Genomic DNA, 27,885 nt, shown 5'->3' on the forward strand with positions numbered 1-27,885 from the left:
GCTCTCTGGACGGGCCCTTTCATCATTTCACAGATTCAAGGAAACAATACCTTCATACTGAAAAGTATGGAGGGAGAACCAGTTTTTGATGGCCCAATTAATGGGCAGTTTTTGAAAAGCTATGTGATTTAAGGTCTTTAGGCCTTAAAACTGTAAATATTTTATTTTTTCAGTTTTAGTATAAGTAAAGTAGACTCCATGCCCAATGGAACACTAGGAAATTTTGGCTAATTTGTTTTCTATAGGAAAGGCATTGATCTGCAGTTCTTGAGGCCTCACAGGGAGGATCTCATCCCCAGAAGGAGCCAGTGTTAGCTTTGCTATGCAAATGGATTAAAAATAGCTTCAAAAAGCTCTCAAAGGCTGCAAATATGCTTATAGTCATTCCCAAAATCCATGTTTGTTGTTCAAATCATCAAGACATGACAAAAGATACCCACCGATCAAAGAGGTTGCAAGAGGGAAGCCCTTTGGAGGGCAGAATTACACTATCGGAAGGTGAAAATACCCAAAAAATCACATAAAAACCAAGATTGTAGGCTTATGAATCTGCATCAACCTCAGCCGTCGGCTCTGGCCGATCTACGGTCCAAGTTGCGTCGGCATATCACAAGTCGGAGGAGGCAGAGGAAGTGACATGATACATTACCGATGAGTGATCATCGATATCGCTTCGGCGTATCGCTATCGGCGATAACAAAGGGATGGGCCTTTAACATATATCAGCGATCGCCGATGGGCCGGACCCGACGGCGTTATGAGTTATTTTTTATAACTTATCGGGTCCGCGGTGAATATCGCTATCGGCGTTTTCTGAGCGGCGGGGCCTTTACATATAGCATGCCTCTGATCCGATGGGCCGAACCTGACAGCGTTATGAGTTATTTTTGATAACTTATCGGGTCCGCAGTGAATATCGCTATCAACGTTTTCTGAGGGACGGGGCCTTTACATATAGCATGCCTCTGATCCGATGGGTCGGACCCGATGACACTATAAAGGATTTTTCATAATATTTCAAGTCCGTGCGGGGGCCATTTTTATTGTATTTTGTGTATTGTCAATGTATAAGGAAATACACAGGAAGCCTTAGCGAATGCCAATAACGATGAAGCCCGGACCCGAAAGGGTCTGGGAAGTGAAATACATATATTTTCAGGTCCGCCAAAGTCGATTTCCTCATGTTTTGCAACATTGTTCATGAATTTCCAAATATAAAGAAAAGCAAGGGATCGGCCAGCTGCGATATGCGACTGTGACTCGAAAGGCGGACCCGATAGAAATTTATGTCATGTTTGAGGATGTTTGAAGTCCAAGTGAAACAGAAATGGACAGGATTTAGCAGTGTCGCAGCGTTTTCGCTGTTTATGACCCAGACAGACACAATAACAGAAAATAAACATTCACAGCTATTGCCTGAAAGGGACCGGTGCAGGGATTTCATAAGAACGGCAGCCACTCCATTGCAAGCTCAAGCGGCAAGCCATCCTTGAAGGAACCATGCAGTTATGTTATATACCAGAAGAAGGATTCGGCAGAGGGACAACAGCCGGCAAATAGAACCCAGAAAGGGAAGGGGAAGGGCCACTACACGCCTCAACCCAAATCAAATAAAATCATGGAGCATTAACGGCCCTGCCAGTGCAGCAGTCATCCTAATGAACATGATGGGGCATCTTTGGCATGAGGGAGCTCCTATGCATCACATCAGGCCACCCAAAATATCTGAGTATGGTTATTTCTCTGTCAGAAGAGGAAAACCGCCGAGCCATGCCTACCTATTGAGGGAATCAATCAGTTAACAAGACAGAAGGATAGATTAAGACACCTGAAGCCTCAAAAGGCTGAGGACCATTGTAAACAAGCGATAAATAGCTGAAAACAAGATGTAACAAGGGTTCAACTTTTGGAGATTATTCCTCCCCTGTTTTCTCAAGCTTCTCATCTGTAGTCTTTAGTAATACAAGCTTCTTTTACTGCTACATGCTTAATGTCCATTTCTCTTCTGTTCTATGCTTGCACTTGAACAGTTTGTTCAGGTTTTCTGTGTGTTTGAGGCCAGATAACTGTCATCTTATCTCTGCTTTGATATATTAGATTTGCAAGCTTCTTTGCTGCCTATGGCTAGCCATTTATATGTGTGATTATATACGCATCTTCCGATATAGTCAGTAAGTTCATTTGCTGCCTGTAGCTAGCCATTCGTATAGGTCCATGTATGCAACCTGCTGGCATAGTCAGTGTTCTCCATCTATCCATTAAATCTACAAACTATTGAGCATTAGCAGTCTAAAGCCTTGTGTTATTGGGGGTGTTCATGCATGCCTTGAGTGTGAATAGAGTTGAAATGGTTATCCGACTTGATCCAAACCATATTTCATTCCAATATTTCAGAGAACAATATTAAAAATTATATGTTACCGGGCATCTCTGATTTACAACCTCGGAGAGTTTGCTAGAGTGATAACAAGGCCCGATGTAAATGATTCATTTTGTAAAGCCTTTTGAAAAATACAAAGTGTTCCTTTAAAAAACATTATAAATAACTCTACATTGCGATAAAGCGACTGGAGATCACATATCGCAATGACAAAGGGACACACACAAGCAGGACCTCAACAAATTCTCCTATCCGATAAAGGTAATCGCAATCAGAAATCGGTGATATCAAATGACAAAGGGATAAAAGCGCAAGCCAAACCCCGATTGTGATCAATCAATTGGGCACACATCTCAAGAGGAAAACATATGCTAAAATGGTTTGCATGCATAACATTCTACTTTATTATAATATCACTTTTCGGAAATCGGAGATATTCGTTGCAAGTGATAAAGCCTCTCCCTTTGAAATTCCCGATCGCGATTTGCAATTTATCACTCATCGCTGATCGAGGAAATCTAAAGACATGCTTGAGATATATGATTAACAAGATGGGTATTTATGATATTTATTCATCACGATTGGTGGCTCGAATGGCTATTAAATTTTATAGTTAAGAGTACGTCCTTCAAAATATTTCATTCATGGTAAGTCTTAACTACATCTGACTTATCATGGTTAACTGTCTTAATTATTTTCATTTTCATATTAGCTATCAGCGGCATATCCCTGTATTACGGTTTGAAATTGCTTGTGCAGAGCTTCTCAAAACTCATGAATCCAGAGAAGATGGGGAAGAAATCTAAGAAGGCCAAAGCAAATCCTATAGCCAAAGAACCAGGACCGAGCAAGAAAGGATTAATCTCAGATACAATATGTCTCGGTCTGGGAAATGCTAGCTGGGAAATCATTTATAATTTGATATAAGTAGAGGATCCCAAAGAATTAGAAGAGGAAGCCACAGCCAATTCAACCAGCAAGTCAGAGGGAACTCTCGAAGAATTGGCCTGTTCATACCTTCACAGCATAGTAGCATGAGCCAAAATTCTGCCATACACTGATGTGGTTAGATGGGTTGTTGAGAAAATCCCAACTTCAGATAGAACATTTTCCATGGCTGATGGAAGGATATTCAGGTCATTCAAACCTAAAGATCTCAGGCAAATGTACCATCTACCTCCACCCGAGAAGCGCTATAACAAGGCATTCCTGGAAGCATTCGCAAATGAAAACAACTTGGAATCAGACTCGATGAAGCACTGGAGGAATTTCCCAGAAAAACATAAGCACGAGTCATCGGGTAAGTATTCTGTCAACTCATTAGCTTCTCCTTATTGCTATGCTAGAGCTATGATGTGTAGACTGTGAGGACAACATGATTCTTCAAAATTTTCTATAGATATGGTCTTGTTAATGGAAGCTTTGGTTAATGGTTATGTTATGGATTGGGCAAATATTTTATCTAATAAACTAGCCACTAAGATATTAGAATACATAAGGAAAGCATATACAACTTCCCAGATCATTCCTCCTTTCTCCTACAGTGCATATATTCTGGATATTATTTTTTTTATTCTGAATACCCAATACTCGGATGGAAGTGGACTTCCCAAGATCCTAGCCCTATTCATATCTATCACAAACAGTTGTGGAAGGCACACTATAAAAATCACCTGTACATAATTTGCAATGTTTTGTGTTACCAATATATTATTCTATTTTTAATAAGCCTACCCCCAGGATATCTCAGGAAGCAACAATTGACTTGATAACAGTAGGTAGCTAGTTTAGAGAGGAGAAATTTACCTATGTGAGGTTTTTTGGCAGTCTCACTAAACCCCATGTTCTTCCTCTATATGTTCTTGATAAATTGTTAGCCCGAGAATTGGCATATCAGATAATAGTTGAAGGAACATAAAGTACCCTTAAGGATTCCAAGAAACATATGTGGCCTATATTCCCCCCACGATGTGGCATTTTTACCTTACATGATTACAAGCATACAGAGAAAGAGGCAAAGAAGATTCAGATGCTGAGTCTTGCCACCATTCTGAATAGGCAATATGACCCAAGGAAGGTTTCCTATAACGTTACCGCCCAAGCTAAACTTGCCAAATTCGATCATGAAGCAAATGACTTTGATGATTTATTTGCTTTAGCTGAAATATTTTTTCATGTTAAAGGATTGGCTAGGATCAAGTATGGAGAAGAGGGGTTAGAAACATTCAATAGGCTCAGAGCCCAGAGGTTGCAAAATCTGCATTTGGACCTATCAGCTACAACCCCGACAGTTCAGTCACAGAGTCAAAGTGAATAGAAAGCTACCAACAAGACTCTTGTAGTGGAGAAGATTCCCAAAAAGGAAAAATTGCCAGAGCAGGAGCAGGGACAAGGAAAAAATAGTGAACTCATTCATTCAAGCATTTATGTTGATCCTAAACTGATCAAGGAATGGCATCAATTTGATTCTATCATTGGTAATACTAAAAGCCTTAAAGGATTCAGCACACTTGAGGTGACAACTGATCAGAAATCAGTAACCAATACAGTTCCATTTGTCAGCTCAAGTCACAATATAAGCGGCTAATACAGTGAACCATTCTAACCGATTGCAGCATTCCTATTTCGAAAAGATCTTCACATTTTTTTCGATTTGGTTATACCAGCACATAGCATTTTTATTTCATAATTTGTTAGTTTAGATAGTATTTATAGACCCTTTGATGTTTTTAGAATAGGTCCTCAAATTTTTGTATTAATATTTGGATCGGAAGTTGCACTACTGTGATTCCGATATATTTATTTTTATAGAAACTAGACCTGTATTCTGAGATTTGATGAAAATTTTTTATGTGATATGCACTATTGCTTCTTGTAAAATTATTTCCAAGTTGAAAGGCACCATCTAAGTGCAATTCATATTGGAGGAGAATCAAATACATATGGTACTACTATCTATGTTTTTGTTTTGTGCTTTTATGTGAATCAACATTTATTTAATTTTGCTATTATTGATATATGTATATGCTCTTACAACAATTATTTCACTTATCACTATTGAATGTTTAAGAGTTGTTATTTTTCATATGTATGTGTTTCAGTAATATATAAATATTAGTGTGATAGTGTTTTAATTATTACTTTGTTCAACTACTTGAACAAAGTAATTATCATATGAATGAATATTTTTGTTTATAAGTAGAGTCATCTACATGCCTACTTGTCAATAAAAATCATCAAAAATTGCACTAAGAGAAAGACTTCCCGGGATATATTAGTTATTTATATTGTTGCATTTTAGAATAATTCATCCATCATTCACATTAAAGATTAGAAATCGATCACTTATCCATCCCATTTATAAATCATTGGGAAATTAGTCCCATTATATCCAGTCGAAGCCACCACACCAAATGGAGAAGGAGCTGCTTTTAAGGTCCGGACCAGGTGGTTTTCCCCGATGTTGATGCAGCGATTTTTCAGGCATCAACATTTTTGGCACTAGAAGGAGGGCTTGAACTGTGAATGGTGAGAAAACCCAAATCTATAATCCATTATGAGAGTAAATTTCCCTCCACCTCACCTCTGACTTCTCCCTTGCATGCTAAAACTCCAGTTTTCATGCGAGAAGTTGAAGAAACAACAACCACTACTCAACCCCAAAACATCTCAAATAAATCAACTCTAGAATCTCTTGAAGTATAGTCTCTAATTCACAAACTTAAGGGATTCTCAATATCACCACAGAAAACTGAGTTATCTCAAGGCAGTGTAACTTCACAATTCATTCCTTCTCACCCCTTCACCAGACTTTAGATTGAAAAGCTTGGTATTGAATCCACTGAGTTACCTTTGCCTAAAAGGAAAAGAGCAAGGAAGACAACTGAAGGGTCTGATAGTGAAACTTTCTCATCATCATCATCATCCATTTCATCTTCTCCATTATGAAGTCAACCATCCACTCCTCCACTCCAGATTGTCGTTCAACAGCAAGGATAATTTTAGGGGCGAATGTTGGCCCTTTGGCGAAATTAAGGGGTTTTAAATTTTTAGTGGGCGAATATTTTGTATCATAGTACATTTTTACAAATCACCTCAAATAGCCCACCTTATTTTAAGGGAGAGGGTAAAAAAGGTAAATTTAGCCCTTGAAATTAGGACTTACAACCTTCCATTCACCCATTTTCAAGAATAGGTTTTATTTAAGTGAATCCATTCACCCATTTTCAAGAATAGGTTTTATTTAAGTGAATCCTATGGGCCAAATACCATATTTATAAAAGAGGTATGGTAAATTAATAAAATTATAAATAAATGAGAGGTATGGTAAATAAATAAAACATTTTTTATATTTACTCCATAAGTCACCTTATAGACATGTAAGGGTGTAAACAAATAAAAATATAAGTAAAGTGGAGGTACGGTAAATAAATAAAACGTCTTTTTATACTTACTCAAAAGGTATGGTAAATAAATAAAAATATAAATAAACTAGACGTATCGTAAATAAATAAAACCTCTTTTTATTTTTAGTCCATAACCCTCGTTCTATTTATGAAGGCTCAAGAAAGAGGTTTTATTTAAGTGAATCCTATGGGCCAAATACCATATTTGTAAAAGAGGTATGGTAAATTAATAAAAATATAAATAAACGAGAGGTATGGTAAACAAATAAAACATTTTTTTATATTTACTCCATAAGTCACCTTATGTTTACGAACACTCAAAAAATGGGTTATATTTAGGTGAAACCTATGGCCAAAATACTATGGGACAAATACCATGGACTAGATAGTTATTAATACCATGCAAAAAACATTATTAACCCTAATATTAGAATTAATAAAAATAAAAATGGCACATGGTATTGACCCATGGTATTCACCAAAATGGCACATGGTATTGACCCATGGTATTCACTTGGAATGTAGCCTATTTAAATGGGGGAATTAAACCAGCATGTAGCCTATGCTAAGATTCATTAGGACTTTACAAAGTTTTATTATTTAGTGAAAGACTCGCCAAGATCTTACAAGATTTTATAATTGAGTAAAATATTCACCATGCCTGGTGAGAGATTCGCTAAAAAATTATATATACATATTATATTATTGATAAAATCGCCTTCCATTTTTCCTATATACCATGGAGATTCGCCCATTTATTATATTTATAAATTTAGGGGGGGTTCTTAAAATTTTCCCTATTCAACAGGGTACTGGAACTTTAACATCTGTTTCCCAGCCGTCTCAAACTTCAATATTAGCCCCTTCCCAACCATCTGGAACTTCATCTGCGCTATCATCCATTAGTAGCTCGAAAATGGCACAAAACCCATCGAGAAATCCAAGTGCAATCACAATGCTTGCACCTTTGAACCCATTGCCAGCTCATCCTAAAAAATGGTTACCAAAATTCAATCCAAATGCAGGCATTCAGGAAGATGAACACATAAACAACTTTATGTTGTCAGTCAACTTAAAAGGAGTTATTGAGGAAGATGTGGTTGTTATACTTTTCCCTTATACCCTACAAGGATCAGTCAGGTCTTGGTACTTTTCCTTACCATCAGGATCCATTACTAGTTGGGATATTTTCGAAGAACATTTCTTAACTAAATATGGTGATGACAAATCTATAGCAACGTTAATCAATGATCTTTCAAATCTTAAAACAAAGTCTAGAGAACCTATAAAAGAGATCAATTCACGATTTAATAAACTCTTAAATAAGATTCCTACTGCCTCTAAACCTAGTGAACAAGTTAGAAGTGAATGGTATATATCAACTTTACCTTCAAACATAGCTATCTTTGTAGATAGAGCTGCAAAACCTACTCTAGCAGAAAATATGAAAGAGGCAATTGTTGTGGAAAAACGTATCATCGCCTTAGAAAATAAAGCTGCTCTTGAAGATAGAAAATCTAAAAAGGTTACCTTCAAAGATGATTCAAAGAAGAAAATGGCTAAGGATCCATACAATATGAAAGGTCTCCAAAAAGTTTTAAAGACTATGCCAAATGAAATGATAGAAATCAAGAAACAAGTAGCTGAGACTTTAACTAAAAAGCCATTTAGAAACTTTAAGAAACCAGAATCAAAACCCCCTAATGCTATATCCAACGCAGAGTCAGACCCCGAGGACGATGAAGAAGAAGATATAGTCTTATCATCTGAAGAAACTGAAGAAGAGGTAGCTGTAGAATGTCAGGGGATGTGGGACTTCATTTTTCCCAATTCTGATACTAAAAACGTACAAGAAGCTTTTCCAGTAAGTACCAAGAGAAAAGGACCTCCTAAACCTGTTCAAGCAGCTCAAAAGAAAAAGAATATGGGTACTACCACTAAAGAAAAGGTCCCATAAAGAAGTTTACAGTGACACCTACTGAAAATCAACCATTAGGCTCCAATCCACCTTCGACATCTAAAATATTAGTAGTTGCAGACTCTATAAGATTATAAAATTATTGAAGACATGAAGAAAACGAAAGAAAATATCACTATGTTTGAGCTTAGTAAACTCAAACATCAACAAAAATTGTTGCTCAAAGAATTGGATGCAGTGCCTTCTTCTCCTCTTCTGAATGCTGTATTGTCCAAAGTTGATAATGATACAGGTAAGCCACCAGCTGGTAGAGTAGAAGCTACTGATGTTGTTCTAATCAGAGATCGATCAAATTCCCATACTCCTCCTTTTCTCTTGACCTACGCGATTTATAATAGAAATCTGCACAATTACTTGATAGACTCAGGGGCTTCATCGAATATTATGCCAGCTTCGGTTTGTTCTAAACTAAATATTGAACCCCAAAATTCTGCAATGCATATTGTCCAGTTGGATAGAACTAAGGTCCAATTATTAGGAGAAATCAACTCAGTTACCATCAGGTTATCAGCGGATCCAAGAGTGGTTCAGAGAATTGACATATTAATTGCTAATATTCCTGAGTTCTATGGTTTGATTTTAAGTAGAGACTGGCCTGAGAAACTTCATGGCTACGTTTCTACCGATTGGTCTCACATGTGGCTATCCTATAAAGGAAAGCCAAATCAGATTAAGATTGATCGGGAGAAGCATATGACTCATATTGTAATAGAGTTTGAACAAGAAAATCAGTCTATAGCATTCAACAATAACATTCTTGGTAACTACTCATCTAAATCATTCTTTGGTAATTTTACTGTTAAATCATCACCTTTATCAGTTAATAATTTCACATCTCAAAATGAAAATTTTTCCCAAACAGATACATCAAGATGTGTTAAAATTGCTGAGGAAATTGTAAATAAAACTATAGATAAACCTTTATTTTCGTCATTATATTTTGATGGGTCTAAATCTAATGAAGGTGCAGAGTAGGATGTATTTTAGTTAGTCCTGAAGGAGAAAATACCATGCTATCATGTAGATTATAATTTGAGTGCACAAACAATAATGCTGAATACGAAGCCCTGATTCAAGGACTTTACAAAGCAATTAGTCTTAAGGTACAATATTTGAAAGTGTTTGGTGACTCTGAAATTGTTATAAAACAAGTCAGAAATACTATACATTGTATTTCTAGTCACCATAAACATTATCAATCCTTGATACAAGACCTTGTATCTCATTTTCTAGCATTTAATATTTCTCCCATTCCTAGATCACAGAATGCAACAACAGATTTACTAGCCAATGTTGCTTCTAAGCTCCTTCCATTTGAAGATTACAATCGCGATAGATTTTCAGTAGAGTTAATTTTCAAACCATCGGTACTAGATAATGTCACTAATTGGAGAGTATTCAATCATGACGATGACATTTTAAATTTCTTGACTTCTGATAAGTCCTATGGTGACCAAATTATTGATGAAAATGAGCATGATCTTCAAATGAAGGAAAATTTTGAAGAAAATTCAATACCAAAACCAGTGGATAAACTTGAAGACCTTTATGACATCAAAGATAGGTTTAAATAGGTTACTAGTTCAAAGCTTCAAAGTTCAACTTTGAGATTTGAATTAGTAAATCTTGGGATAGAGGACAAGCCACAAAATATCAATTTGGGATTAGAACACATATTTCATTAAAATTGGAAAATATTTATTACAAGGACAACACTATAATTGAGTTTTTTTGGTTATTTTTAAATTCTAGATCAACTATTTAACTCCAAATTTAATGAAATGTGTCTTTTAGGACTTAGTTCAGAAGAAATATTTGCATTTATCAGATTATTGAATAGATATAAAAATGTCTTCGCTTGGAATTATGATGACTTGAAAACATATGATACTTATATCATACAACATACAATTCCAATGATATCTGAAGAAAAACCAGTCCAACAGAAATTAAAGAAGATCCATCTGAACCTTGAAAATCAGATAAAAGTTGAGTTAAACAAACTCTTGAAGGCTAAGACAATCTTCCCTGTTAGACATTCAAAATGGGTATCCAACATGGTGCCTGTGAGAAAAAGGAATGGTGACATTCAAATTTGCATTGATTTCAAAAATCTAAATAAGGTGATTCAAAAGGATAACTTCCCACTACCAACAATGGAGCAAACTCTACATTCAGTAGTTTCTTCTGAATTAATGTCTTTTTTAGATGGTTTTTCAGGGTATAACGAAATCTTGGTACACCCCGATGATAGACTCAAGACTACTTTCAGAACTAAGTGTGGAACTTATGCCTATCAAAAAATGCCTTCGGTTTAATCAAAGTTGGAGCTACCTTCCAAAGAGAAATGGATTTAACATTCAAAAGTCTGATTAAGAAATCAGTAGTTGTCTATCTGGATGACATTACTATCTTCTCTAAGAAAAGAGAAAATCATTTACATTATTTGAAACAAATCTTTGAACGCTGTAAAAGGTATGGTATTTCACTCAATCCCAAGAAGTCATTTTTTTCTCTTGACCAAGGTAAACTCTTAGGATTCATTATTTTGAAAGATGGTATTTATATCAATCCTGATAGAATCAAAGAAATTTCTGATATTCCATTTCCACATAATAAAAAATCAATGTAATCATTCTTAGGTCAAATAAATTTTGTAAAAAGATTTGTTCCAGATTTTTCACAGATTGTTTTGCCATTACAAGTCATGATAAAGAAAAATTCAATGTTTAAATGGGGGCCTATAGAAAGGGAGGCTTTTGATTCAATTTGTTATCACTTAAGAGTTCTAATGCCAAAATTTCTCACATTAGTTTGATGGTAAAGGTCGGTGCTAGTCTACGTTTGATTTTTGTTTTCCTTAGAGTCTGAGTCTTAGGAGTCTTGAGTCAAATAAGCATTCTCATTCATCACTGGTCATTCTCATTCATCACCGGTCTCATAGCCATGTATCAGTTTTGTTTAAAAGTTACTATGTGCCCCAAAGCCCTTTAGGTGATTTCGTAGTGCATGTAGTCATATTGAAGTGTTTTCGCAGCGCAACATGTTTTAGGTGATTTCGTAGCGCATAATTAAAAATTTACACTGACTGCGCTATGAAATCGAAGATTCGTGCAATTCACAAAGAATCTTTCCTAACTATCAAATCTGTCAAGTTCAATTATGGTTGCATCATTCATTGTTAGCTTATGCACTCCACAATACATTTCCAACCGCTTATCTCCATTATTACAGCCACTAGGTACATTGGTACACACGGATTGCAAGTTCCAAGAAAAGCCAGATATTCACAGTCTTAATGATGATTGTATTTGTTGCATGAGGAACAAGTCTGCAAGATTTCAATTTGAAAGCATTGTTATCAAGCGAGGCAGCTATCAAGCGAGGCAGCCATTCAAGCGAGGTAGAGATTGGAGTTTGAGCAGCGCTAGCATTTCCAACCTCCATTACACTGAATCTTCATGGAGGGATCGACAAAAAGAAAAGACCACAGATCAAGAAGATGTTTGAGAAACGAACCTAAAGATGTAGACATTCTCTTGAAACACAAAGAAGTTGAGAAGGCATTCAAGCAAGTTGGATGTTGGAATTTTTGTGAGAAACTATAGGGAGGTCATGCACAAACTGCCAAGGAATTTTCTTTCAATTTCACAGGGCTGAATTGAAAGGTTGGGATGCTGGAATTGCAAATCTCACCAGAGGTAATATCCACGGTTACTGAGATTCCAAGGGCACAAGAAACTTGGTTTAGGAATTTCAAATTTGATATGACTCCCTGCAAAGATTTTTTGAAGCCAGAACACATTGACTCAGATTTAAACAAGTCTGTGCCTAGAAATTATGTCAAAGACTCATATGCCAATCTGCTTACCTGTATACAGAGGTACCTTACCTGTGAAGGCAGATATAACAAGGTGTATTCATATCATTTCAAGCTTTTGCTACATTTCACAGGAAAGATATCCATTGATCTACCTTTTTACTTATTCTGTAGCTTAAGTAAAATGTGTGATAAGGTTCAGCTAAGGAAAGAAGCCTGTGATACCTCATTGTTTCACCACGGTTTGATTAAGTTGATTGTTCTGCATGAACTCCAGAGAGTAGGTAGAGACTGGCCCACATTCATATTCATGTCTGGTTTCAAAAACGAGACCGGTCTCAGTCCTCAAGCTGCAAAAGATCTTCCAACAACAATTGGTCATCAGGCAAAAACAAGATCCAGGAGGTTTTCAAAGTTAAAGGCAAGGAAGCAAGTAAGAGAATCCACCAGGCCACTGACTATCTAGGATACACCCCAGCAGTCCCTTAAAGAGAAAACTCAGGTCAAAGAAAGTGCACATGAATCAAGCACAGGTGAAAGAGTTCAAAGAAGAAGGACTAGGAGCCAGGTAGCTAAAGAAAAGGGTAACTTAGTGATTATTGAAGAAAGCCCTATTTCAAAGGGAGACTTAAATGTCTTACTGCAAGCCATTGATATTGAAGAATCTCCCGTAGTTCAAGAAGATTTTATAGAGTCAGGAAAAGACAAGGCTAAGAGAGTCAAAGCCTCGAAGAAACTCAAGTTTGATGATCAGGTTGATCAATTTGTATTTAAACCAAGGAGACCCATAACAAAGAATTTTAAACAAGTACAGGGGGTACTGCCAAAAGCAGATGAAACAGGGGAGGTAACACAACTTCATGAAAGAAAGGATAAAGGCAATGCAGTTACCATTTAAGAAGAAGATAGTGTGGAAGAGTTGAAAAGGAGGTTGGAATTGGCAAACTTTGAAATTGCTAGACTGAAGAAAGCTGCCAGGAAATTTGCAATCAAGGAGGCTTATTTCAACCAAATTCAAGCTTGGTGGGAGGACAAAACATTTCAAATACCCGAGGTGGTTGATTTTAATGTTCAATTCCGTTGTTGGACTGTCCCTGCCATAAAGGAAGCGCAATTCATCAGAAAGGTTAATTCAAACTTGAGAGCTGGGATTAGAGGTATGAAGAAATAAATTGAAGACTTAAAGGTACAGTTAGGCCAACAGAAAGAATCTCCTTAAAGAAATCCCATTTCAAGTAAGGCTATGTTTCAAATTTTTATGGTTTTGCTTGGTATAATCTTTCTTGAAGAATCATACATTTCCATTCAGTTTGAAAGACCTTGGAGCAGTTGAAGAATGTTTAAATAGCAAGAAGCTCAAAATAGCAAAATTTTGGGTTGAAACTATGTTTTTGGAATTACACAGCAGTTTCGTAGCGCGCTACGAAACTGCTAAAGAAGATGACTAATGCATAGCAATTCCGCAGCGTGCTATGAAACTACTGATGCTACATAATCTAAACTCTGTCAACCAATTTTGAAATACAAAGGGAAATTTTTTGAAAAAGGAATATCTTCAAGGGATCATCTAAAGCTATCAACTTTCAACAAGGTCAAGACAGGTGGAAGAAACATATATTCGAATCCAACTCTAAACTTTTTTGTTATAAAGTGATCTCATTTACTACAGTCCAAGATATGTCAGATAGCTTGGAGGAGCTTTTGTCTTCACACAAGGAAAAGGTTGACAACACATCAAGGATGTGGCATTTCGATATGTTTTGTATAATCAAAGATGAAGGGCATAGTTCATTGGATTCGAACATCTTTGAGGAAAACCAAAGGCTGATAAACAGGGGCAGTATTCTATTTTTCAGGGGCAATGGAGAAGATGTCACATTGAAGACTAGTATGGAGCTTTGAACACCCACCACAGCCAAACTAAAAAAGGACCACATGTCAAAGAACGAGAATAATTGTAATTAAGGCTATTATTAGCATAATATGGAGTTAGACTCCTATTTGATTTAGATCTCTAGAAATTCTAGTAGCAGTTTGTTATAATTAATAGGCAGTTAAAAGTTGAATAGGTGTCATTAGAAGTAGATTTCGAGTTCCCCTCATTCTGGAGGAGGAATCTCAGTCAGGTAGAAGAGCTCTATATATAGGAGAAAGAAAAATGTAATAGGGGTTGGAAATTTATGTAAAAAAGCTCTGATATTTGGCTTATGTAAAGACTCTGTTTTTTTTTGGTAATACAGTACTAGCTTATGCTTCTCAAGAATCATAGAGAGTTCAATGTATGAGTTTCTTTTGTTGTGTTATGAGTATTTGATTACTTAGAAATGACTTGCAGTGTTCTAATTTCCTTCATATACTCGTAGATTGTCTTTTTTGTGTTTGGTGTGCTCTACCTATATTGAAATCTGAATGCCTTGACTTTTATGCAAAGCCAATCCTACTGTTAATACTAAATCACATATGACTCCATAAGCCCAATGGATACTTGTTAATTTTGTTTCCACCATATTCATTCCTATTTGTTTCACAAAGAGTTAGCCATCTTGATCATAATAAAGAAACCTTTAATCCTTTGAGAGAGCCCTCTCGGGCTAAGGAGGCTAAGCCTTAGCTAAAAGATTGGTTTGAAACAGTTACTTGAAGTCTTCCTGGTCTGCAGCCTTCCAGGGCTTGATTTTGAGATAACACAATCAAGCAGTCAATCATAAATACTCTTGTTTTAAACACTCCCAATTTTTTGAATCATTTTATTTTATATACTCTAGCATCAGATTCATTTTACGCAGCAGTGCTGACACAAATCAATGATCGAAACTTGGAAGCACCGATACCATTTTATAGTTCAAATCTTGAAGGTGTTGAGCCTAATTACTCTGAAGTTGAGAAGCAAGCCTTTGTTGTATTCAAAGCTATCAAACACTTTAGGCCCTTTCTCTTAAAGGTTCACATAAAAGTTATAGTCCCCTTTTCAGTAGTAAGACAGTTACTAGTTCAAACGAAATTGGGAGAAAAAAGGGCAAACTAGGTCACGACATTACAAGAGTATGATTTGGACATTAGACCAGCAAAGATTGTCAAAGGCCAAGGTTTTTGCAGGTTGTTAGCAGGGGCTTCCAATACTTAGGAAAATGAAGGTATCAGGAATACTGAAGAAATCAATGAGATAAGTACCATCAATCCTGAATCACAATATGCAGATTTGATATTCTATTTGAAGAATGGATATGCTCCTTCTAATATTTCCTATAAAAATAAACGTGCCATAAGACTGAAAGCAAAAAACTTCATGATTATTGATGATGTGTTGCTTAGATGGAATTATAATTCTATTTTTTTAAGATGCTTAGAAAAACCTGAAGCGCAAAAGGTCTTGCAGAAATTACATGATGGTCCAGCAGGAGGAAATTTTGGAGCTAATACAATAGCCCACAAAATTATTCATGTTGGGTATTATTGGCCCACCTTATTTAAATATACTCATGAGTATGTAAGGAAATGAAGAACATGTCACACTGCTAGTAGAAGACAAAGAAAGCCAGTTTTTCCTTTGCAACCAGTCAACATTGAACAACCCTTTGAACAATGGGGATTGGATATCATCGGAGAAATTATTCCACATTCATCCAAACAGCAATCCTTACAGGTATATCCTTACAGCTACGGATTACTTTACTAAGCGGGTAGAATCAATCCCTTTGAAGACAACAAACTATGAGGAAATCATTGAATTCATAGACCAGTTCATCATTACCAGGTTTGATGTCCCAAACATTCTTATTTTTGATAATGCATCTTATTTCTCTGGTAATTCCATACTTGAATTTGCTATTAAAAGAGGATTCAAATTGAAATATTATGCAAACTACTACCCTCAGGGAAATGGTTTAACATAATCAACCAATAAAAATATTATCAAAATCATTAAGAGAACTATCGATCAAAATCATAAGAGTTGGCATAAGTCTTTGATATTTGCATTATTAGCAGACCGTATAACACAGAAGGCCTCAATAGGCACTTCTCCATTCAATCTAGTGTATGGAAAGGAGCCTATCATACCAACAAATTTAGTTCTTCCATCACTAGCCTTAGTGCAGTTTATTGAAGAAAATCCCTCATCTTCTATCCAATTGAGACATAATCAGATCCTAAAATTAGAAGAAGAAAGGGAGAAAGCCTGAACTAAACATGAGAAGCATCAACAAATTATTAAGTCTTCTTTTGATACAACTTCCACTGGCTCAAAACTTTTACAAGTTGGTGATGTTGTTTTGAAATGGGACAAAGCCCATGAGGATAAAGGAACACACACGAAATTTCAGAAAATGTGGCTCAACCCATTTCAAATCAACAAGAAGATAGGCCCATCAAAATTCATATTGCAAGATCTATCAGGAAAGAGAAATTCTCTTCCTATCAATGGGCTTATTTTGAAAAAATTATTCACTTGAGGAGGTAACCCCTTCTCACTCTATAAATATTCAATTTTCAACTATATTTGTGTGAATAATTAGTTTAGTTTCTTTCTTGAAAAATAAATTTGTAAATAAACCTCTATTGGTTTTTACTATTTTGAAAAAGTTACTTAAAACAAAAATAGTGTTAAATATTTACTTTTGATAGATGGAAGTCTTGAAGGAATAAGAGAAAGTTCTAGGAAGTTAGGTATAATTAAACTTTCAAAACCCTTTTATTTTTGTAAAATCTTCTCAAAACTTCAAAATACTAGAAATCATTCTGAGTTTTAAAGCCTAAAAGAGGTTATCAATATAAAGCAAAGACTGATCCAATCTTAGCATCTTCAACTCTTAAAATTGTCATCCATATTCTCTTAGGGAGAAAATTATTTACCCCATCCATCAAAGTTTATGACTTTTTAGAGCGTAATTCTAAAATATATTTGATATAAGAGATAAGAGGTCTCATCACGAGCTTGCTTACCATGATCATAGGGGACTAGTTCAGCTGACATTACCAACACTGCATACCAAAACAGGGTAATGGCTTCTAATTATAAGACACGGGTCTCATCACGAGCCAGCTTGTTCAGTTAAATTACAACCAGTGAATGGCATTGTCAACAGCTGGCCACCAAACCAGGACAATGGCTTTTTATCTTACCAAATAAAGAGATAAGGGAAAAAGAAAATGCAATACAAAATGTATGGAAACATATCTTTTGGATTCATTCTTTTAAATTATACTTTGAAATGGATGGGACAATAAATGATTAAATGGCTAAAAGGTAACCCTGTCGAGACTATAGATGTTTGCTAGCAACAATGGCTCTACCTGCGATAGGAGAGTCATTATATAAGCTAAGATGAAGAAGTCTCTTGTTTTATCATTATCAACCAATAAAAGATTATGTAAACTTAGAATGTATGTAATTTTGAGATGAGAAAGAGATAACAAAAATAGTTTTCATTATATTCAGAGTTTATGATTACCTAGTTATATTAGATTTTCTCTATCCACTAAGTTTTTTAGATTAAGAAAGTTAAATTATTACATTACTTTCTCAGAGATAATTGTTTTTCCCAGTGAATCACCAATTGTTGTGCTGTACAACAACCCCCCATTTCTAAAAATCTTTTACAAAAAATTCTGAATAAGAAATGGGTCCCTTTTTAAAAAGTAAACTTCGTAAGATTTGCGAATTATAAATAAAACTGGTATTAACCTCATTATAAGAAAAACCTTTATCAAAAGGCCCGATGTAATTATTTCATATTATAAAGCCTTTTGAATAAAGTACAAAGTGTTCATTTGAAAAATGTTATAAATAATTCAACATTGCGATAAAGCGATCGGAGATTGCGTATTGCAATAACAAAGGGATACATCGAAAAAGGTTCTCCTCAAATCCTCCGATCTGATAAAGGTAATCACAATTGGCAATCAATAAATAAGGCGTGCATCTCAAGAAGGAAACATTCATGAAATGGTTTGCATGCATAAGTCTTTTGAAGCAATAAATCAAACCAATTCAATAAAAACATACTCCACCTTATTTTAATATCACTTTATTGGAAATCGGAGATATTCATTCCAAGAGCTGAAAGCCTTACCCTTTGAAACTCTCGATTGCGATTAGCAATTTATCGTTGATCGCTGATCGGGGAAATCCAAAGACACGCTTGAGTTAATCATGCGATATATGATCGATGAGACAGGTATTTATGATATTTATTCATCACGACTGGCAGCTCGAACGGCTATTAATTTCACAGTTAAGAGTAAAATCCTTTAAATATTTCACTCGTGGTGGTTCTTAACTACATCCGACTTATAATATGTCAATCACCTTAATTTTTTTTATTTTCATATTGGCTTTCAGCGGCATATCCTTGTGTTACGGTTTGTAATTGTCTATGCAGAGTTTCTTTGAACTCAAGAATCTGAAGAAGATGGAGAAGAAATCTAAGAAGGCCAAGGCAACTTCTGTAGATAAAGAACCAAAACCGAGAAAGAAGGGACTAATATCAGGTAAAACATGCCTCAGACTGTGAAATACGAGTTGGGAAAGCATCTACAATTTGATAGAGGTAGAGGAACCCGAAGAATTGGAAGAGGAAGCCACAACTGATTCCACCAGCAAGTTAGAAGGAACTTTCAAAGAATTGGCCTACCTTCACAGGATAGTAGCATGGGCCAAAATTTTTCTTTACACTAATGTGGTTAGATGGGTTGTCGAGAAAATCCCAACTTCAGACAGAAAAGTTTCCGTGGCTGATGGAAAAATATTTGGGTCATCTAAACCTGAAGATCTCAGGAAAATGTACCATTTACCTTCGCCCGAGAAGCACTACAACCAGGCATTCCTGGAAGCATTTGCAAAATAAAATGACTTGTATTCAGACCCGATCAGACACTAGCGCCATTTCCTAGAGAAACATAAGCACAAGTCATCGGGTAATTCTTCTGTTGACTCTTTAGCTTCTCCTTATTTCTATGATGGCGCTATTGTTAGCCTCCTATTGCAACAGGGTATCATCTTTCATGATTGACATTTCTACATGCCAAATATGTCATACTTGGCAAGCTGCAGTGTTCCATATTTCCAGAAGATACCATGAGAGTGTGCTAGTCCAAATGCCACTGCTGAGATTCCATTTTGAGGAGTTGTCCCAGTTTTGAAGAATTTTCATTTAAGGGAGGTCCAAACAGTCTAATCTTGGTCTCCCTAGGTTTCAGTTTCCTGTTATAGAATATAAAGAATGCATCTGTCCAAACAGTTTAACCTTGGCAGATTTTGTAGATAGGTAGAGAATCAAAGGGACCCAACTGTTTAATCTGGGCCCTGGCAGAAATAAGTGTAGATTTAGATAGGAAAAATTCAAAATAAAAAATTGTAATTCTGGGTCTACAAGTCTAAGTGCACCCAAATCAGAAAAGAAGAAAAAATGTTAGGAAATTAGGATGGGTAGGTAGCTGTGGTTGCAGAAAGCTGATTCATGATCAATTTTGTGTTTCAAACTGTGTTTTATCTTTACAGATCACATTGTAGGCAGTTTTCATTCAGAAAGAGATCAAAGCTAGACATAACTAACTTCCCCTTCTTCTAATTCCCCAAGTCACTTACTAATTTCCCCGAAGAGGTCAAGATCTGCTTGATTCCTCTTAGCTTCATCATCATCCATATCAGTCACCTTGGTGAAGATCTCCTTCACTCAAGGATCTCAGTCTCTTTGCAAGTTCTTTTCCCCAAAATTTAGCCTAAGGTCCCTGACCTTAGCGCCTGCTGATCACCTTCATATTAACTATTAACAGTAGTATATAACTCCCTATCAGTTTTTCCCCTTTTCCCTACTAAAACTTTGTATATAAAATTCCCCTATGTAAATATCCCCTCCCTGGCAATATAGCCATATTTTTATAAGTCCAGGGAAAAATAGTCCTTCCGGGGCTGTTTTTAGCCCATCCGAGTCATAACAGGGATTAATCTGACACCTGGCCAGATTAATAACCTCCCCCTTAGCTCAAAAACCCATATTTTTTCCCTTACCCTAAGTCCCGAGCGCAAAAAACATACTCCGCCTGTTTATAACCCCCATAACCCATATAAACCATAGTTTAAAACCCCCACGCACATTATTAAAAAAGGAATATTCTTTGAATATTCCCCTGCCGTATCTCCCCGCCGTATTACCTTCGCCACCAGCCATCGGATTATCCGCACCGCAGATCAACAGCTAGCGGGCCGCCCCATCCCCAAACCGCCCGAGCTTTAGCGTTCGGGAGATGGGCGGTATTGCCGCCGTACTCCCGACACGCGTCAGCTCCTGGGCTTTGCCGGAGGCCCCCCTCACGAAACCGCTCTCCCCCAAAGGTGGTGCGCCACAATACCGCTTACCGCCTCCTGCCCGGTGACGTCACCGCATACGTCACCCCTTGCACAGTCACTGCATACGTCACCCCCCTCTGCCCAGTCACATGTCCAGTCATCTACCTGCGTGGCCGCCTGCCACGTGTCATGCCACGTCATCATCCGTACATGATGACATCATGCTGACGTCATCCTGCCACGTCATCATGCTGATGTCATCGCTGACGTGACCTACCGTACAACGTCACATCATGCTGACGTCATCAGCACCTTTTTTTGGCGCGAAGGAGCAAAAGTCGCACTTTGGAGCCCCGGAATCCAATTCTAAGGCAGTTTTTGATGAGCGATTTGCTCCTTTTTTTAGGCCGAAATGGAGAATGTTCAGGGAATCTTTCCATTATGCAGCCCCCAGGAAGCCCAAAAGGCGCAAAAATGACCTGTTTTCTTCGCAGAGCATACCGAAAGGAGCAGAAGACAATTCCAGAGGGTACAAAGACCGAACAGCAGCCATCAATGCGTGATTAGACCCACATCACATCAGAATAGTAGTCCATATTTTGTCAAAGAGTATCAGATGAAAGAAAAGACGCCGAAGAGTATCAGCAAAGTTTTTTTTTGGGGCTCGAAACACCTGTACATTAATAAAGCCCCCAGAAAGTCAAATCAGGCATCATTAGCCCATCCTTACCTTCAAATCACAATTAAGGCATTCAAAGCCACAGGACAACAAAGAAGCAGAAGCCCATGCACATTTATTTCAGAAGCACCTGCACCAAGCCACCAAGGACTACATAAGTTATTCAGTTTTGATACAGCCACCCCAGCGCAGCCTGAGATATTTTCATGCATTTATTTCAGATAGGAGTAGGTAAATTAATTAATCTTTATGACCTAATTAGGTCAAGATGTAATAAAGAACTTTGTAGATAGTTTTGCCCTATATATACCACCCTTCGCATAGTTTTAAGGGTTGGTCAATTGAGAATTTTCACTAGAGACTCGCACTGTATACCTGACTTTTTCTGTAATCAAATATTGCTGAAAGCTTGGAGAGCGAACTGTCTGTTGTTAATGAATGTTTTGGAGACTGAAGATGGAATTCTTGCGCTGCAGCCTGAAGCAATAAGTGCATCTTATCTCTGTTTATGTGTTTGCCATTATCTAAATAGCAGAAAGAAAGAATAGCCTAGAATTCGTTTAAACACGCTCTATGCTCAATTTCTGTTATTTCTTTATGTTTTCTTCTAAATGAATTGGTTATGAATATGAATTCCTGTTGGCTCATGTTTACCCCAATTCACCTGTTTTGGCCAATTATCTAGGGATTCTTAACTGCCCCTAGGTAGCGCCCTGTTACCTTCTCTGCTAATCTGTTGGAGAGATTCTTAATTGCCTCTCTTTCTTTAGCGTTCATTCCATCACTTAAAACCTGGAACATTGTTTCAAGCGCAGCTACCTTGCTCCATTTTCCCTCACTGTTGTTAAAGAAAAGCACCAGCAGTCACACTCCTCGACTCCATGCCCAATGGTTTGAAACTTCTAGACTATGCCTTGCCTCTCTATCTGAAGACATCAATTTTCCCACCAAAAACAAAACGAAAACCCTCTGAACTCGAGACCTAGCCTAAAATCCTTTTCAACAAAGCTAAATCTTAAAGAGAGAGCCCTCTCTGATTGTAGGTTGGCTAGAACCTGCAGTCCAAAGTTGGTCTGTGGTTACCTCGGCCGTATCCTTTTCCAGAGCTTAAGGACAACCTGAGTGATAACATAATGGCGACTCCACTGGGGATTCTAATCCTCAGAATGTTTTATTGATTAAGTTGGAAAACTCCGCTGGGGAACTTCCTCAGATAGTGTCACTAAGAAGGTAAGAAAGCTCTACCGAGACCATAAATCAAACTTTCCAATTGTTGTTTATCTCTTAAAACTACAGATGAAGCCTGAATGTCAGCCAGGAAGCCTTTGAGACTGTTTTTGCTTTGCATTAACAGGAGTAAATAAATGTTGCTTCAGTTAATCTTCATGTTAGTTTTAAGTTACAAACAAGCTGTCCCATATTTTAATTAGTCCCTTGCCGATTACAAAAACATTCCCAAGAAAAATACCCAAAAAACAATTCGGAAGCTAGCTCCCAAGAAAAATAAATGATATACAAGGTCAAATCTAGATCCCAACCCTCCAGCTGTTTTTGAAAACCCTAACATAATCCCCAAAATCATTAGGAAGCAAGAATGACAGGAAAATTTTGCTGATTTGAGCCCTGAAACAACTTACCCTAGCTGTTTTCCGACTCCTGTCAAGGTTTTGTTCCGTTCAACCCCTATTTCCATCAGTTCATCATCTACATCCTATAGTACTCCTTCCACACCTTCATTCACTGCACATACTGACACCACTGTTGTTTCCAGCGTTCCTAGTGACTCCTGTTATCCCTGTTACTCCAGTCATTCCACTTATCCCCGTTGTTCCACTTATACCTGCCAATATGGCTAATAGATATGCACCCCTGCAATTACCTGCCAATTCTAGGGCTTTACCTCAAGAGTACCAATCTAAAATCACATATTTTGACAGCACCGGTCATTTCACAGCCATTCAACATACCAAAAAGGTGCAAGATTATTTTGAAAACTATGAGATAGACGACGATAGCGTAAGAATGAGAATTTTTGTTCAGAGTTTGATAGGTGATGTAAGAACTTGGTTCAGATCACTTGCTGCAAATTCCATAACCACCCCAGATGAGCTTTATCAATCCTTCACCAACAGATGGGAGAAAAAGAAAGACCCCTTGCACATACTAGCTGAATATGATACGATCAAACGAGGTCCTCAAGAGACTGTTCTAGAGTACTGTGCAAGATTCAATAATGTATATAACGCAATACCACAGAACTTAAGGCCTCCACCTGATCTGGCCTTGTACAAATTTCCCGATGGATTCGACCCGGATATGGCATACCAGTTAAAAGAAAGAGCTCCTCAAACCCTTGCAGACATGCAAAATGTTGTTGTCGGCGTAGAAGCCAATTTAATTGCCAAAAGAAACCGAGCTAGAATGGAAAGAAGAACCACCTTTAAAGAAGAACCCTCAGCCTTTGACCAGAAGCTTGATGCTATCATCAATGGCCTGCAAAGACTGGGAGAAAGAGTAGAAAATGTTGAGAGAAAAGCATCATGGGAAGTACAACAGTCTAATACCATAAAAAACCCAAATTTTAGGAGAACGCGGAACACAAATGCTGGTAGGCCTAACCAAGAACATGATATAAGACCCCCTTTCCAAGATAATTATGTTGAAGGATCTACTTCTAGTGAACCCATAGAGGACACTCACATGAACTTAATGGATCTAAAGGGTGAGCATCAAACTATCCTGTCCCAAGAAGACCAAAATGAACCCGATTACAATCATTTTCAGACCAAGTCTGGCGAGTCTTTTGATTTTAAACAAGGTTATGATACCGCTGTGTATGAAGTACACAAACAATATAAGCTGACAACTAGGACCATTGACATTTCCGAACCTAGTAAAACAAAGGATAGCAAACAGCCCAACAAGATCAAAGGAAAGGCTGTAACAACAAAACCAGCTAATATACCTGTTCCAAACCTGCATCAAGTGGCTGTAGAAGACATAACAGATTCACAGCCTTCGGTTGAGCAGCCTTTGCCACCCCATTCCTCAAAAGAAAATTCAAGCAGTAGCCCAAAAAGAACTCCTGAAACTGTACAACCGCAAGCAAAAACTTCCCATAATGCTGATAAACAAGAGCAGATCGCTGAGAATTCAAAGGAAGTAGAAAAAACTGCCATTGTCAACACCAAGACTCCACTGGAAAAGCCATTTAACTTAGAGGCAGAGATAGGAAAACTCAAGATAGCCATTCCTCTTTCAGAACTGGCTAAACACGATGTATATAGGCAGCAAATTCAAAAGTCACTTCAAATTCCAGAAAACAAGGATGATGTAAATGTTTTAGACGATACCCCAGAGCTACTATTTGGCCCAGAAGTTAACGGAAAATCAACACATGGACCTATCCCACCCTTTTATGTCAGTTTGCATATACATGACAAAGTTTTGCACAATGCTATGTTTGACTCAGGGGCATCGCACAATCTTATGCCCAAAGCAGTTATGGAAAAACTAAATCTTGATGTTACAAGACCTTACAAGGATCTGTACTCATTTGACTCAAGTCAAGTGAAATGCTTAGGCCTCATCAAAGACTTGTGTGTCTCCTTAGTCCAATATCCCAACAAGACTATCCTCATGGATGTAGTGGTGGCTGACATTCCACCAAAGTATGGTATGCTCCTCTCAAGATCATGGGGAGCAAAGTTACAAGGATTCCTTCAATTAGACCTTTCGTATGCCACCATTTCAATCTTTGGGCAACCAAAGAGACTGTACAGAGAAACACTGATGAAATATGTGGTGAGTAGTGAGAGCAGGCCAGAAAATTTTCCCATTTACTCAATCCACTCTGATATGGATTCATTTATTTTGTTTAATCATGATACAAATGTTTCAATTGATAATGAGCCATTCTCTTTAGAACAACAAGCACACATCAATGAAGAATCGGTTGCGCATACCCATGAAACTGTCACAGCAGCTGATGCAACCAGCCTACCAGAAGAACATCCTCAAACAGAAAGTTTAAATCTGCCCAATCCTGAGATAGCTCAAACTCTTACTACGAACCACAAGCAAGAAATCACATGGTACTTAGAGTTTGATGGCTCTGTCAACAAGTTAGGAGCAGGGGCAGGTGTCTGGATTCACAACACATACAATAACCATGCAGAAGGTCATGCCTACAGACTGAACTTTAAATGCACAAATAACATGGCAGAGTATGAGGCTCTGCTTTTAGGCCTTAAACTGCTTAAAACTCTAGGAGCTGTAAAAGTGTCTATCTTAGGTGACTCTGATCTAATTATACAACAGATGAAAGGTAATTTTGTTACCAACGACAACAGAATGAGAGCTTATAGAACCACTGCTACAGACATACTCCAGGCATTCATTGAATTCAAGGTTGACAATATTTCCAGAAATCATAACATTCATGCACACAGCCTAGCCACCTTTGCTAGTACATGTAAGCTTCCTTTTGACCCAAACCATCACTTCATGGCTGAAATAAAACATAGGCCTACTGTCCCAAACAACGTTAGAGATTGGCAAGTATTCGAAAATGATGCCCAAATTAACAGTTTCCTTACCCTTGAGCATGAATTTTCAAATATTAACATTGACATGGATGCTATGACAGATACAGAACACCAAACAACTGAAAATCAGCAAGATATAACAGTTGCAACAGTCAAGCAAATCACAAAACCAACTATTTTTGACAAAGAAAACATAGAACAGCTGAAACAAACACAGATAGAAGAGATAGACAAAACGGAGGCAGAGGTCATTGACTTGAAAGATAATTTTTTGCCTGCTGGCCTAACCCCATTAGAAGATATGTTTGATGCTAATGACGTGCCCAGAAAGCCGAAATTGCAGCCCATAAACACTGAAATAGAAGAACACAACATCGGGACACCAGAAAATCCGAAAATGATCAAACTGTCCAAAAATTTACCACCCGATCAAAAGCCCAAGTACATTGACTTATTCAAAGAATTCCAAGATGTATTTGCTTGGAGCTATGAGGATCTGAAATCCTATGACACCTCGGTGATCCAACACACCATTCCTTTAAAACCAAACCAGAAACCCTTCAAGCAGAAACTTAGAAGAATTAACCCCATGCTTCTTCCCCCGATTGAGAAGGAAGTAAAGAGGATGTTTGAAGCAGGCATAATAGCACCCATCAGATTCTCCGATTGGGTGTCCAATCTTGTTCCTACAAGAAAAAAGACAGGTGAAATCAGACTTTGTGTAGATCTCAGAAATTTAAATCAAGTCTCCTTAAAAGACCACTATCCTTTGCCCAAAATGGACCACATATTGCAGAGAGTAGTGGGAGCCTCTAGAATCTCTTTGCTAGATGGTTTTTCAGGTTTTAACCAAATACTTGTTCACCCAGACGATCAAGACAAAACTGCTTTTACTACACCCTGGGGAACATTCAAGTATGTAAAGATGCCATTTGGTCTTAAAAACGCTGGTGCTACCTTTCAACGAGCAATGGATATTGCTTTTGCAAAAGAAATACATGACTTCCTAGTTGTCTACCTTGATGACTTAACCCCATTTTCCAAATCTGATGAAGAACACCTCAAGCATCTCAGGAAAATTTTCATAACATGCAGGAAATATGGCATTTCCTTGAACCCCAAGAAGTCTCAGTTTGGCCTCGAAGAAGGCAAATTACTTGGCACATCATATCAAAGGATGGGATTAGAATTGATCCTGAAAGAATACAAGCCATCCTACAAATCCCATTTCCAAGAAACATTAAAGAGCTACAAGCATTCCTTGGGAAAATCAACTTCTTGAGAAGATTTATTCCAAATCTAGCTAAGCTGATAAGATTGTTGAACAACATGTTAAAGAAGGATGCCAAGGTAAAATGGTCTCTTGAAACCAAGCAAGCATTTGAGAGTATCAAATCAGCCTTAACACAAACCTCAGTCCTAACTAGCCCACAGTTTGATAAAGATTTTATCATATTTTCGTTTGCATCAGATCACACTATAGCTGCTGTCCTTTTGCAAAAGGATGAGCAGGAAGCTGAAAAGCCAATTTATTTTTTCAGCCGAGCCTTAAGAGATGCCCCGTTGAAGTACCCAATCATGGAAAAACAGGCCTATGCACTTGTTAAGGCCATCAAGGATTTTAGAGTGTACATACTGTATTCACACGTAATTGCCTACGTCCCACACGCTGCTGTAAAAAATATACTGACCCAAGAGGGATTAGAAGGAAAAAGAGGTAAATGGATTGCAAACATCCTTGAATATGACATAGAAATAAAACCAACCAAGCTGATAAAGGGACAAGGT

At 37.4% G+C, this 27,885-nt stretch overlaps 1 pseudogene; it reads left to right on the forward strand.

Moving 5' to 3' along the window:
- The first annotated feature begins 3,493 nt into the window (after window positions 1-3,493).
- The window catches only part of LOC149151880 (putative serine/threonine-protein kinase PBL8), a 72,085-nt pseudogene continuing 47,693 nt past the window's right edge, over window positions 3,494-27,885 (forward strand).

The sequence above is a fragment of the Pinus tabuliformis genome, chromosome 9 (genome assembly GCF_031772625.1).
Source record: "Pinus tabuliformis cultivar Carrire ecotype Pingquan chromosome 9, CPIR1, whole genome shotgun sequence".
Lineage (NCBI taxonomy): Eukaryota > Viridiplantae > Streptophyta > Pinopsida > Pinales > Pinaceae > Pinus > Pinus tabuliformis.